Source organism: Eurosta solidaginis, chromosome 1, assembly GCF_040869045.1.
Source record: "Eurosta solidaginis isolate ZX-2024a chromosome 1, ASM4086904v1, whole genome shotgun sequence".
Classification (NCBI taxonomy): domain Eukaryota; kingdom Metazoa; phylum Arthropoda; class Insecta; order Diptera; family Tephritidae; genus Eurosta; species Eurosta solidaginis.
Genome location: NC_090319.1, coordinates 48,973,085 through 48,986,244, shown reverse-complemented (window position 1 = coordinate 48,986,244; position 13,160 = coordinate 48,973,085). Strand labels below are relative to the sequence as shown.

Genomic DNA, 13,160 nt, shown 5'->3' with positions numbered 1-13,160 from the left:
TGTTGTAGCGATAAGGACACTTCCCGAAGGTTTTGGGGAGTTTCATCGTTGTTGATGGTCCTTTGCCGGATGCAGATTCAGTACTACTAGCCCGACCACCTCAAGAACGATTCAGTATGACCACATAAAGCCTTCTAGGCCATACCGGCCTCACACTCCTTAGATCCATGAGGAACTTAGGGTCACCAGAGCCTCGGCTACTAAATAAACTGGATTCGAAACGAATAGGTGAGTTTGACAATTGGGTTGGAGAATCTATATATTACGCTCGCAACCCCTTGACAGGGTTGCGCTACACAACCCCTTAAATCAATTTGGTATTTTAGTCGCCTCTTACTACAGGCATACCTGCCGCTGGTATATTCTAAGCTCCTTTACTAGCTGAGGGGCTTAGCGCTGGTCAACAATGTCTATGTTAGAAGTTTAAATTTTCCCTTACACTGGTTTGCCTATCTTTTTATTCCGAAACCTTGTAGGAAAAGCAAAGAATGAGCTTCCTTACCCAACTAAACAAATCTCCTCGAAGAGAACTTACGGTGGTCTGCGATGTCGTGTATAAACCTGCTTCACTAAGAGTATTTGTCAGGATTAGGATGTGTAGGACTACCGATAAGGTCGGCAGTGTTCATGCCATTTCGTTACTTCTTGAGTTCGTACAGAAAAGGAAGTGTTTCAACAAGGTTATATTGGAAAGTTCTGAATGGGGACCATGTGTTCCAACCCGACACTCGATAGGCGCAATTTATAGCAGTGATTATTTCATCCCAGCTGGGCTTAATAAGCTATTTAAGGCCTGTTCGCCACCTTTACTGCCTAAAACGATATATTAACAAAAGGTAAATACACCTAGAAGTGTTTATCTGTGACATTGGTATTACGCTTTCTCAATACAATGGAACTTACATATATTATAGCTTGTAATTATATCTACACATAGTCCAACACGAGTAATCACAATTCAAACAAACAGTTGAGTCTGTTTGACTCGTATACTGAACCTCTTTGTATGCCTAATGCTGGTGAGTCCGATAGCTTGCGTGTTTTTACTAAGTTTGTGGTAAAGTAGTGATCTAACTAACTCAACTCTTGCAACAACGACAACTAAGTCATAAAAACGTAATAATCATGAAATAACATTTAAATATTCAGTCAGTTGGAATAAACCATCCATGACCGACCATCTAAATTCAAAATTAAAGCGCATAATTTTATTCACACTTGGCTATATGCGCTTCAGTCGTTTGTGCAATTGGGGTCCCCCTGCCATTACAATATAGTGTGGTGCTCTTTCCCTCATGTATTTACCAATTAATGATTACATACTACACATAAATTTTGTATTACATATCTTAAATTCAGAGGTATTGTTATTGTCGGTTTTGCTGCCTAGTTAAATTTTAATTACTAATTTTATTTTATATTTTTATTGCGTTTTGTTGCCACGATTTACTTTTTTTAAATACATATTATTGCCGCCCTAATAATTGTTAGTTATGTTTATAAATAAAGATAAATTAGCTCCTATACCCATTTTCAGAATCTAACATGCAACATATTTATTCTTATTCCTCTCTTCCCACAGCTTGAGGACATCGTATATGCAAAGACTAAAACACCGCCCCATTAGGAATGTGATGTGATATCACCATGTGATATCAGTACCGGGTAAGGACTTTTTCGCGCCTTGCCAATACATTGACCATTGCTGAATTCATTTTGCGAGAGATACGGTTCTTCTGTACTTTGGCCTCAGCCCATATCTAATCACGATTCAACCCAAAACAAAGATCTTAATTATACTCATCTGAAGAAGGGTACCTTGTAGCTGTTCTAAGCTTTACGACCGCTGTTCCATTGAGAATAATTTTTTGACGCTATGTTTGGCTGGGTGAACTTCTCGCAAATTTCGGAGATATATGGGACCTAAAGGGGTTCATCTTTATAACAAGACTGAAACACAAAAAAGGCTGACCAAGTTTCCTGGTAGCTCCCGATTAAATAAGAAGTGAGTACCAAGTACTCATGACGCTCGAATTGTAAATATATAAAATGAAAACTAATGTTTTCAATTAACTGGAGCTCGCCCAAGGGTTGAAGTCAAACCGCAACTTTACCAGAAACAAATAATTTCAGGTTTTTTGAGAAGAGCTTTGTCGGCTTCTTATAGGTAACAACCGATACCGACAAGTAATTGGTTTATTATTAGTTTTTTATCGACAGCGATTTAATATCTTTGCTTTTTCGGTTTGGTTTCTTATCGGCTTGTCAACAACGGGTTGCAGATGTGTCACCGATTTCATATTGAAGTTAATCTTTTTCATAAAAAACGATGAGTCGTCGATAACAAATTGGAACCACAACGATAAGAGACCGATAACTTTTCGTAGTCATATTGATAACTTTTTGATAACATATCGATAACTTTTCGTTAACAAATCAATTACTATTAGCTAACAAATCGATAACATACCAATAAGAAATTGCCAACAGTCTGATATCAAATCGTTAATTTTTTCTAAAGAAATTGATAACTCTTCTATAAATAATTTATAACTTTTTCATAATAAATCGATAACTTTTTTGTAACATATCGACACTTTTTTTATAGAAAATCTATCAATTTTTGATAAAAAAATCGCTATTTTCTAGATGTCAAATCGATAACCTTCCGATAACAAATCAATTATTTTGAAAACATATCGAACAAATTTCGATAGTAAATCGATGATTTTTCGATAACAAACAAATCTTCTAAAAAAATCGAAAACTCAACGATAACACCCCTGTAACAAACCGACTAACTCATTGATAAAAAAACTGTGAGCATCTATTAAACAAGGCGTGTTACTTTTTCGATCCGGCTTTTATTTTGACGGATGTCCATCTGAACTTTGGTTAACGGTCCATTTTCGTCAATTATCTATTGCGCAGTCCGTTTTATCCTCTCTTCCCTCTCCTATTTTATTTCCTCTCGCGATACCACTTCCTCTCGCAATACCACATCCTCCCGCTTCTTGACACACCCTTCTCGCTTCTCTCATTTCATTTTCGTTATTTTAAGTCTTCGTTCGCAGACGCTCCATTTTTCTCAGTATCTTCTTCGACATATTTCTTCCCCAATCCCTTCCTCTTTCTTGGACAAGATTATACTGTTTCGATGTTTCTTCTAGACAACAAATTCTATAACAGAATCTTAGAGACACGCTAATAGGTAAACAGCTTCACTCCAAATAAAGACTTCACAGCAGTCTTCACGGATGGCTCCAAACTGAATTGCAATGTGGGCAGTGTTATCTACTAAAAATATCTTTCGCTCTCCTTAAGTATTGGGCTACCAAGCTATTGCATCTTTCAGGCAGAAGCCATAAAGACGGATGTTCCACGGCTGCTATCAAAGAATTTGCCGTCCGTTGCAATTTACTCCAACAGTCAGGCAGCGATCAAAGGCAGGAGCATTTCATCAAAGCTCGCAATTGATTGCAGACAGCCTCTAAGCGAACTAGCCTCTAGGAACCCTATTTTCCTCAACTTTTTCCCCCGCAGCCTCATCCTATGCTTTTTCTCCCCTTTCCCCTCTCTTGCCGTATAACCATATCGTAGAGCATTACGTCAAGGACTTTGTAGCCTTTATCAGATCCACCAAATGGTTCGAAGACGAGAGGTAATGGTGGCTTTTCGTGGTATTACAACGGGCCTAATATCACTGGCTTAGATCTGCCCTCGGGCAGCTACTTCAACTTAACCTTTTCTTTTTAGGTAAGTTTTTTTTCTGAGTGTGTGGCGACAGTGACTTTGACTTCGAAAGTCTATGCTATTCAGTAGAAAATTTGTAGTTAAAAATCTTCATGTTTTCGGAAAGCAATCTATAATTGAAGATTTAGACATAAAAGCAAATTTGTTTGCATTAAAATTTTGTTTTGGTTTCTAAGGAACATCTTGCATCATTGAGGTTTTTATGGGGTTTTCTTTCAAACTCTTTTATTATACTCTTTCATACTAATTGAAATGCTCATGTATGTATTCCCTAGTGCTTTCACTTTTTCGATTTGTAATAAGCAGAATCTTGTTCGAAAGTATGCAAGCTAAAAGAACAAAAAAGGCGCCCAACGTGGGGCTTACTAATGTGGCTTTGCGAAGTGTGAAAACGAACATATTAACTAATACATAGAGAGAGGATGTCCCAAGCTAGGATTCCCAAGTAAGGATTCCCAAATAATGTTACTTTTACTTGGCAGTAATAACAACTCATAAATATGCTAGAGTTAGGAATATTTTTCGTTTTGTTGATTCTCCGACAGGGTGGATAAATGATGTATATTGGAACAGTTTTCCGCCATCCCTTTTCATATTTGGTTTGAAGACAAACCGGTATCGGCGTTATGCCATCATCAGTGTCATTTTTCGTCCTGAGACGGAAAATCTTTCAAACATACATTTCGAATATGTACATCTTACCACTCCCTCAGCATTACTTCCCATTTTTAATGCCCGCAATACATTTTATAAAAAAAAAATCACGTGAAGACACTAACACACAACATTCTAATATCAATACATACAAAACAAAATAATAAAATAAAATAAACATTTAAACAAAACACGACAGATTAGGGAAAAATTAATTCGTTAGCGTTGATTTTGTAGTATGAACGGCAGACAACCAATTCTTCTAGTTTTAATGTATTTAGGTATGCAATGTATGTGTGTATTTAAGTGAATAAATCTATCTGTAGGTCAATGCGCCAGACAGTCAATGCATTCCAAAGCGTGCAAATACATTCATTTAAATCGTTCACAAAAGTGCAATAGTACATACCTACTTTACTTCCATAGAAAAAATGAAAGGCTGCAAGCTGGCCGCCAATATTGCACATTAGACCGTTCGGCAAAACAAAAGCCTTTTTCGACTATCAGTGAAATTTCTAAAGGAGTTGAAATCACCTAATTTCTGTACACATAAAACAACCATGAGACAGTTATCTGCAGACTATAATTATTAGACAATATTTATAGATAAATTAGAACAACAAAAACAAAAAATTATGTTGGTATAATTCTCAAACAGGGTTCTCTCTATGGTATACAACTTACTCGGATCAGTGGAAAGAAGTTTGCGCTAACACTTTTCTAATTAAAAAATTTGCCCGAGACCACCGGTGACCGGTAGGTTGAAGTGTTCCAAGGAAAAATGAATCGTAAATTTTACTTGACGCTTTTTTTGCTCCTGCTACAGGCCAAGTCAGGCTAGTTTATCAGTTCATTTATTTTCTTGAAGGCTTGGACACAAATAGTTAAGAAACGAGAAATCGATCGTACAGTTCATAACTCACTTCCTACAATGTCTAATCATAATGAAAATATGCATATCTTATTTAAAACGCTTTCGTAAGCCTGCTGATGTCTCTCACCTTCTGTATAGCGCCAGCTTCGAATTGAAACATAGTCGTCATACCTGAGAGACCCATTGAGTAACTCGGAAGTAACCCGAAGTGCTGCAAAACTGTCTGCTCCCACTCGGCAGGCTATTTTCAAAATTGGGCGATTGAATCTCGGAACTATTACCTTCTTATGGAAATCATTCTCGCAGCATGTTAGTCGTGTCACTTATCTTATGTCTTGGAGGATTATATTTGTTTCCGGTTTGGTCCAGACAGGAATATGAATTAAAAGAATGTTGGAAGAAAGTTGGTTCGGCTTCAAAGATAGCATCGATCGGTAAGGGCTATCTCTCCATACGGAACGACGTGATGGGGAGAAGCAGAAAGCAATAAAGATATTTGTGGCTCTGTTTGTCTCACGAGTTCCAGCTAATTGAATGGATAAAGTAATGTTAATTTCTTTCTTTTTATAGCAATTTTCTTCTTTATATTCGTCTTTTCGAGTCTGTCTTTGTATTAATCATTGTTGTTGTTGTAACCGGTGTTCTTACTTATCTTGAAATTTGTTTTCGCTTTAACGCTTAATTCAATTTGTCTTTGCCTTACGCTCATCTAGCACCTTTTGGCACTTGGATCGACTTCCCTGAACCATCGGGCGTTAAAATTTTAGTTGCCTTTTACTATGGGCATACCTGCCGCGGTAGTTCCTTTAACCTCCTAACCCACTGGACAAGCATTTTCATTTTCATCGTCGTATTTCTTTGTTGTCATACTATATGTCCCCGTATTTCGCCTTCGCGTGCATCGCAGGAAAGCGGCCGCTGTCCGGTCGTTAGCCTTGCTTCGAGATATGGGCTATGGGCTTTCTGACTTCGGGCACTCTAACCTTCTTACTAGGCTCGACTTTATCCCTGACACGACGGACTATTATTTGACGATAACTGCTTTCTGTGCAACCTGCACCCCAGTAATTTGCCCGAGATGGGAATGGGGAAGGGGACTTATCTGGGGGACTAGTTAACTTGTTTACGGATGGGTTGAACGAAAAGGTTGGTGGGGGTTCTTTTGTCAAGACAAATGTGAACCGAAAGTTTAAGTTGGCTGATCACAGCAGCTTCGTCCAAGCGGAAGTTGGAAGAATGCTATCCAGTGCTACTGAGGTCTTCATTGACCGGTCAGCTCAACCTATCCAGTGCTACTACGGTTAGGAAGTTAAAAATCAACCCGGCTAACCAAGCGGCTTTCAAGGCCTTGAGTTCAACTATAGTGCGATTGATGGTGGTATGGGAGTGCTACCCTCGCTTGTGATTGCATCGAACTCTTTTATAATTAAGATTACCTGGGTACCGGGCCATATTGAAGCGGATCTCTTAAGCCGTATATGTTCAACTTAACCGGATGAAGTTGGCTGTATGGAATTCGGGATTCAACTGACCACCTGTAGTTTGCTTCTGCATATATGTGACTCGAGTCAGGTCAGCATGTTGGGCGGACACGATCTCTTGCAGGGTGGAAAGATCCTTCTGACCGGAAGTAGATGGCAGGAGGTCTGCCGAAATGATTGTGTTCACAAAGGCTCATCTATCAGTAGTAATTGGGGCTTTGACAAGACACTTGTCCAATGCGAATCCGTGCGGTATGTCTCAATATACTGGAAACTACTTCCTACTGCAGCTGTATAGAGGATGATAAGCTGGAGCTATAGGTTACGTCACCATTATTTTATGTGGTCTCACAACGGACCTTCATGCTGTTCAAGTGAGCTTCCACTACCAGGGTATCTACCACCTAACTTTGCCTCGTGAGCGGCTTTAAGTTTGTATACGCCTTCATTTCCGTCTCTTGCTTAATCTTTCTCTTCGGCTTCCCCTTTGTATTTTTCTACGTCCTTACGTCGTATTTGCGCTTGTCTTTCGTATCTGTTATCATATTAGTGCTTCTTCGCCTCTTTTTCTTATCTTCGTAATTTTCTATCTTTGTGTATGGTAGGTATTCGTATTTGTATTCTTCAACGCATTGCTCTCCTATTTTGTCTTCGGTAATTTTCATGGTATTGTCCGGCATCATGTTCTGAAAACATGTTTTTCACACTCAAATGAAACAGAATGAACGAAAAACAAAAAAAAAAATTCTGAAACGGTCTAATGTACATAAAAAATGCACATTTAGAGTTTATACAGTTGTATTTACATTCGCACATATAATAGAAGCGAATCTCGAAGGTTTTAGCGGCTATAAAAGAGTTGCAACCAACGTTGCACTACAAAAGCGCTCTGCTCAAATTGCCAGCCATAACAATAACAAATGCAATAGCAGACCACCGCCGCGGTGTAGTGTGTGTATGTGTTTAAGCAAGACAACAACAACAACAATTGTCTAGTAGCAGCAGCAGCGTGTCGGCAACTGCAAAAAGCTAGAAATGGCAATTTGCAAATGTAACAACAACAACATCAGTCAGACAGTCATGCAATGCAAGTTCGTCTCGACAATTTTTATTTTTCAATTTTCTTATTTATTTACATAATTATAAACAAACAAATATACATATATGTAAATAAATACATCTGCCCTATGTATGCTTTGTCTTGTTTTAGGACAATAATAGCGAAGTGTAGTAAATTTAGCTAAACATTCAGAAGCAACAACGGCAGTAATTCTCAACTTTAGGAGTCAATGCACACAGCAGCCTCCAAACAATTAACAACGGCAATATTATGAGGAATATCAACAAAAAACAACAATATTAATAACCCTTACAGCAACTCAAACGAAATGCGATATAGCTTAAATAAATATCTATTGAGCAGTACATAAATATTTATGTATGTATGTACATTAGGGTGGGTCGATTTGTATGGAAGAAAGTTAATCGATATCGCGCCATCGACTTTTCGATAGGATTTGGGCTCAGGAAAAAAAAGTTCCACTACGCATACCCAAAAAATTAATTTTCGATCCTGCGAAATTAAATTTTTTGGACTTTTTTCGACTTTGAGTTTTAAGGTTTTTTTCATGACCTACTAAAAAATTTTCAAAAAACTGTTATCGACAACGTTTTTAGCGGACATTTTTGGGTCGGACAGGGTATACATGAAAATTTTACAATCAAATGAAAATTTTTTTTAGTAGGTCATGAAAAAAACTTTAAAAATCAAAGTCGAAAGAAAGTCAATTTCGCAGGTTCGAAAATTATTTTTTTGGGTATGCGTAGTGGAACTTTTTTTCCTGAGCCCAAATTCTATCGAAAAATCGATGGCGCGATATCGGTTAATAAATCGACCCAGTCTAATGTATAAAATAAAATTATGCCCTGGAAGAAATGCTTTTAGTCTAGGCTGAGTTGAGGATGAGTTGTTATGAGTGATGAATCGGTTATGACTCGCAATGGAGCCTAGCAGGCATTATCGGACAGGTTCTCTTTTGTGCCTACGGGTACTCGATGAAAACTGATTAATCACAACTATACCCATAGAGATCTATTAGAAATGTAGCCCCCCCCCCCCCTGCAGTGGAAAGGGATTATTCATGAGACGCTTTTTGCAGAGAGGAATATGTGCTTACATTCATGAATTTCGCTGATACTATCGTTGCTGGGAGTATAAACAATTTGGCCTGTCTTTGCCCTGGGCATTCAATCCAGTATTGTATGAGCTGCTTTTTTTTTCCAAGTTACTTGTGGTTTCCCTAGTGTGCGCGTTTGTGAGTCCACAGATGGGCTCTGAACCATAGAATGCTGCTATAGCACCCTGCGTGGCTACGTAGTCTGCCTTTATGTCGTTGATGCCCGGGGGGAACCCATCCTAACTAAACCTTATGTTTAGCTCCTAGACTGCAATGCAATTATTTGTTAGCTGAGGAGTACATAGTTGTGAAAGATTACTAGGTACGCAAAGCTGTCTGGTTGTCTGGCATAATGAGAATACTTCTCGAAGAAAAGAGACATTGTCTAACCCAAATTTCTATTGTATGGATTTCCGTTTGAAAAATATTTGGCTAGCATCTCGTTGGTATTTATTTCCTGAAGTTCGGCCCGTATACACCACTCGTTTTTCCGTCATCCTTTCGACCGATTCGCGAAGCAGACCTCTGATTTAGGGTTAGTATATAGATTCTCTGGATTTCAAAGCGATCTGTCCAGAATGGAAACCTCAAAATTTCGTGAGATCAACTACCGAGATTCTGAGGTATAAAAATTAAAAAAAAAAAGCTATAATTCCTACAGGGACAATAATCTAGAAGTAATCCTGAAGCAGTCCCCTCATTATTTTAAAACTAATTACAAAACGGTCCCAAAAACGATTTTTCGGTAGTCACAAAAATCGAAATAATTCTGAAAATATCTCCAAATAGTACGTACCCAAATTATTCGATTCCCAATATATACCGAAATTATCTCGAAAAAAATCCTGAAACTATCAAAAGACGGGACCTAAGGGATTTCGAAATAGCCGCTAAACAATCGCGAAATGATCCCGACTTCACTTCGAAAATATTCCAAAGCAATACTGAAAAATCCCAAAATGGACACGAAACAATACTGACATGTTCCGAAAATAGTCTGAAACTATCCTTAGATAATTTCGAAAAAAAATCTTGAAACTATCAAAAGATGATTTCGAAGCCGCTAAACAATCGCGAAATGATCCCGACTCCACTCCGAAAATATTCCAAAGCAATTCTGAAAGATCTCATAATAGCCACGAAACAACAATGACATGTTTCGAAAATAGTGCCGCCACGTCCCATAAGTAGTCCACCCAACCCTGACATGCTCGCAGATATGACCGAAATGATTTTGAAAATATTCCGAAACAATTTTGAATTTATCTTGAAAATTTCTCAAAATAGACCCGAAGCAATCCTTGCATGTTAAGAAAATTGTGTCGAAATGTTCTGCAAATAGCCCCTAAATGATCCCGAAAAAATTGCCAAATTATCATGATATAAACTAAAATTGGTTTGAAAACAACTCTGAAGATATCCTGAAATGCATAAAAATTAGACTTCACTGCTCTGAAGATATCCTGAAATGCATTAAAAATTAGACTCACTGCTCACTTTTATAAAATTGCTTTCGCCTCGATCTATATGTCCCACATAAATGGACTCAGAGCTATACCGACTTTAAGCAACTGTTTCCTGGATGGTACTAGGGAGAGGGGGAGGTAATGTGGTACTTCACGTTTTTCTGAAATTGCTTGGACCTCGACCTTTATTGATCCAATACCTAAAGTCATAGTCATAAACAATGATTGCAAATAACTGTTCCAGAAGTAGCGAGCCTTCCAGAAAATTTACTTTTTCAGAATATTAGCCAGCGGTTTTGGCGTAATCGTGTCACAAACATCTAAGCTTTGGCATATATTATATCCATAGGATTTTAGAAAAGCTGCAATTTTAAAATTAAGTAAAAATTTGAAGAGTTTTGAATTCGATTACAGGACATTACCAAATTGTCGGGAAGACAGTTATAATGGAAACAGAAATTGTAGGAGAGACCATTCCTTATGTACATTTTGATGTGCTTAATCAAATCGCTTTACAGAAAATGTGATCTACTAGACACAGCATGGAAATAATCGAACCTCGTGACATCTACTATAGTGGATAGAAAAGGAGAAGCTGAAGATATAAATGATACTGCTAGAAAATCGAATATTACTTATCAAGTTCTGTTGAACGAGCCTGAAATTATTCCACACAATTTGGATTAAAAACATATATTATACATATATACCTATTTTCGTATAGAAGGAATGGCAACAAAAAATGATATTGTTTTGTTTGTACCTTTTGAAGTAATTTAAAATACAGAGGTGGGCACACTAGTTTAATCATATCTTATCAAATTTTGACTTACCTTTGTTATACTTTGATGAATATCATCTGGTGATTCTGGCAATGCAAACTTCGAGTTATGGTTGGTTACTAATCGCTGGAATATTTACTATTAGGAACAATATTTTTTGTCTAAAATTAAAAAGAAACTTAAAGTTTTTTTTTTATTTTAATTCACTATTCAAAGCACTTAATTTTCAAAATAACGGTATAAGTATTTTTCAAATATTTTAAATTTTATATAGAAACAAGTAAAGGTGTCTAAGTTCGGGTATAACCGAACATTATATACTCAGCGTGAGCTTCAATTGTACAATTCATTTCAGATAAATTACTTTTCTACATAACACGTGGCACCGCCCGTTTAAAAAAAATTTCTCCCCATTTGCTCTTACAACAAAACTTGATAAGTGAAATATCATTGATACAAAACTATTTTTTTACTAAGTTGTAGCTTATTATTCTAGTCTACGACCCTTTTATACTTGTTTTATATCTAAGTTTTAGTGGTCTTTAACCGATCCCGTCCATTTTTACTAGAAATATTTTCTGCTATAAGGAAAATATGTGTACACAATTTAATTACGATATGTTAAGTTTTCTTCGAGTTATGGCTCCCGAAACATAGAAAATTGCTTAGTCATAAAAGGGGCGGTGCCATGCCCATTTTTTTAAATTTGAAGTTTTTCCTATTTATTGTTATAAATCGATTTGGGAAATGAAATACCATTGTTATAAAGCTCCTTTTGTAAAGATATAGCTTATTTTATTCGTCCACGACCCTTTTAGAAATCTTTTACATAAAAGTGGGCGTGGCCCTTAACCTATTTCGTTATTTTTTCTTCAAAGTATTCCTTATAGTAAAGGCAACCACTCTGCAGAATTTTGTTGCGATAGGTTTAACGATTTTTGATTTATGATTAATAATATTTGTAAAATTGATTATATCACAAGTGGGCGGTGCCACGACCATTTTAAAATTTTTTAAAATTTCAACATTCTAGATGTATTATTTACTAAGTAATAAGGCTTTTTGTGTTTTCCAAAATGTTATATATATAAAAAGTGGGCGTGGTTATCATCCGATTTCGCTCATTTTCAATACCAATCTTTTCTGGGTCCAGATAAGCTCGTGTACCAAATTTGGTGAGGATATCTCAATATTTACTCAAGTTTTGGTGTAACGGACGGACGGACGGACATGGCTCAATCGAATTTTTTTTCGATACTGATGATTTTGATATATGGAAGTCTATATCTATCTCGATTCCTTTATACCTGTACAACCAACCGTTATGCAATCAAAGTTATTATACTCTGTGTGCAAAGCACGCTGAGTATAAAAAGCGCCAAGATATTTTATTTCTCACTTAATTTTATTATTTTAGCCTTCCAAAATTTAGTATTTTTTATTTTTATAATTTTGACACAAGCTGTTTTATAACAATAATTCACTTGAAACACTTTTTATATGTACAAAATAGTTATCAGAATGTTCCGCACCAAAAATTAGCTGGAAAGAGAGCAAAAAGAAAAAAAAAATATTTATTAGAACTATTTTTATTTACTATGTAAACATTTGAAAAGTTATAAATAAAATACAAGTAAGGATGGGACTGCATACGGCTGTGAGCTATAATTCGATTGAATCAGAGACTTGAAAAACGTAAACTTTACATGTCGTGACAAAAGCCTAATTCTTAAGGAGGCACGAAGACATACACCGACACTCAAGGCGCTGCCAGTGCACTTTAGAGCTTCTCCAACCCCATTTAATATCACCTACTCGTTTTTAATTCTATTTATTTTGCAGGCGAGGCTCTAGTCTCTTCCTTCCGGAAGGAGGGGGTTGGATGACCTAGAAGGATCAAAGTGGTCATTTTATTCGTTAACGTATCTGTATCCCCTAAAGGACCATCAACAACGTTAAAATTTCCCAAAAAC

The 13,160-nt window shown here is 36.8% G+C and overlaps 1 protein-coding gene across 14 annotated transcripts in view; it reads right to left on the bottom strand.

Annotated features, from left to right (window-relative positions):
- The window catches only part of InR (Insulin-like receptor), a 548,799-nt gene that overhangs the window by 450,449 nt on the left and 85,190 nt on the right, over positions 1-13,160 (bottom strand). For 5 of the 14 annotated variants that reach the window (XM_067788910.1, XM_067788924.1, XM_067788930.1 and 2 more), the window contains one exon: positions 11,239-12,729. The gene's annotated coding sequence lies outside the window, so the exon portion shown is untranslated. The remainder of the gene's footprint in view (positions 1-11,238; positions 12,730-13,160) is intronic. The other 9 variants (XM_067788935.1, XM_067788941.1, XM_067788967.1 and 6 more) reach the window with 9 other exon arrangements.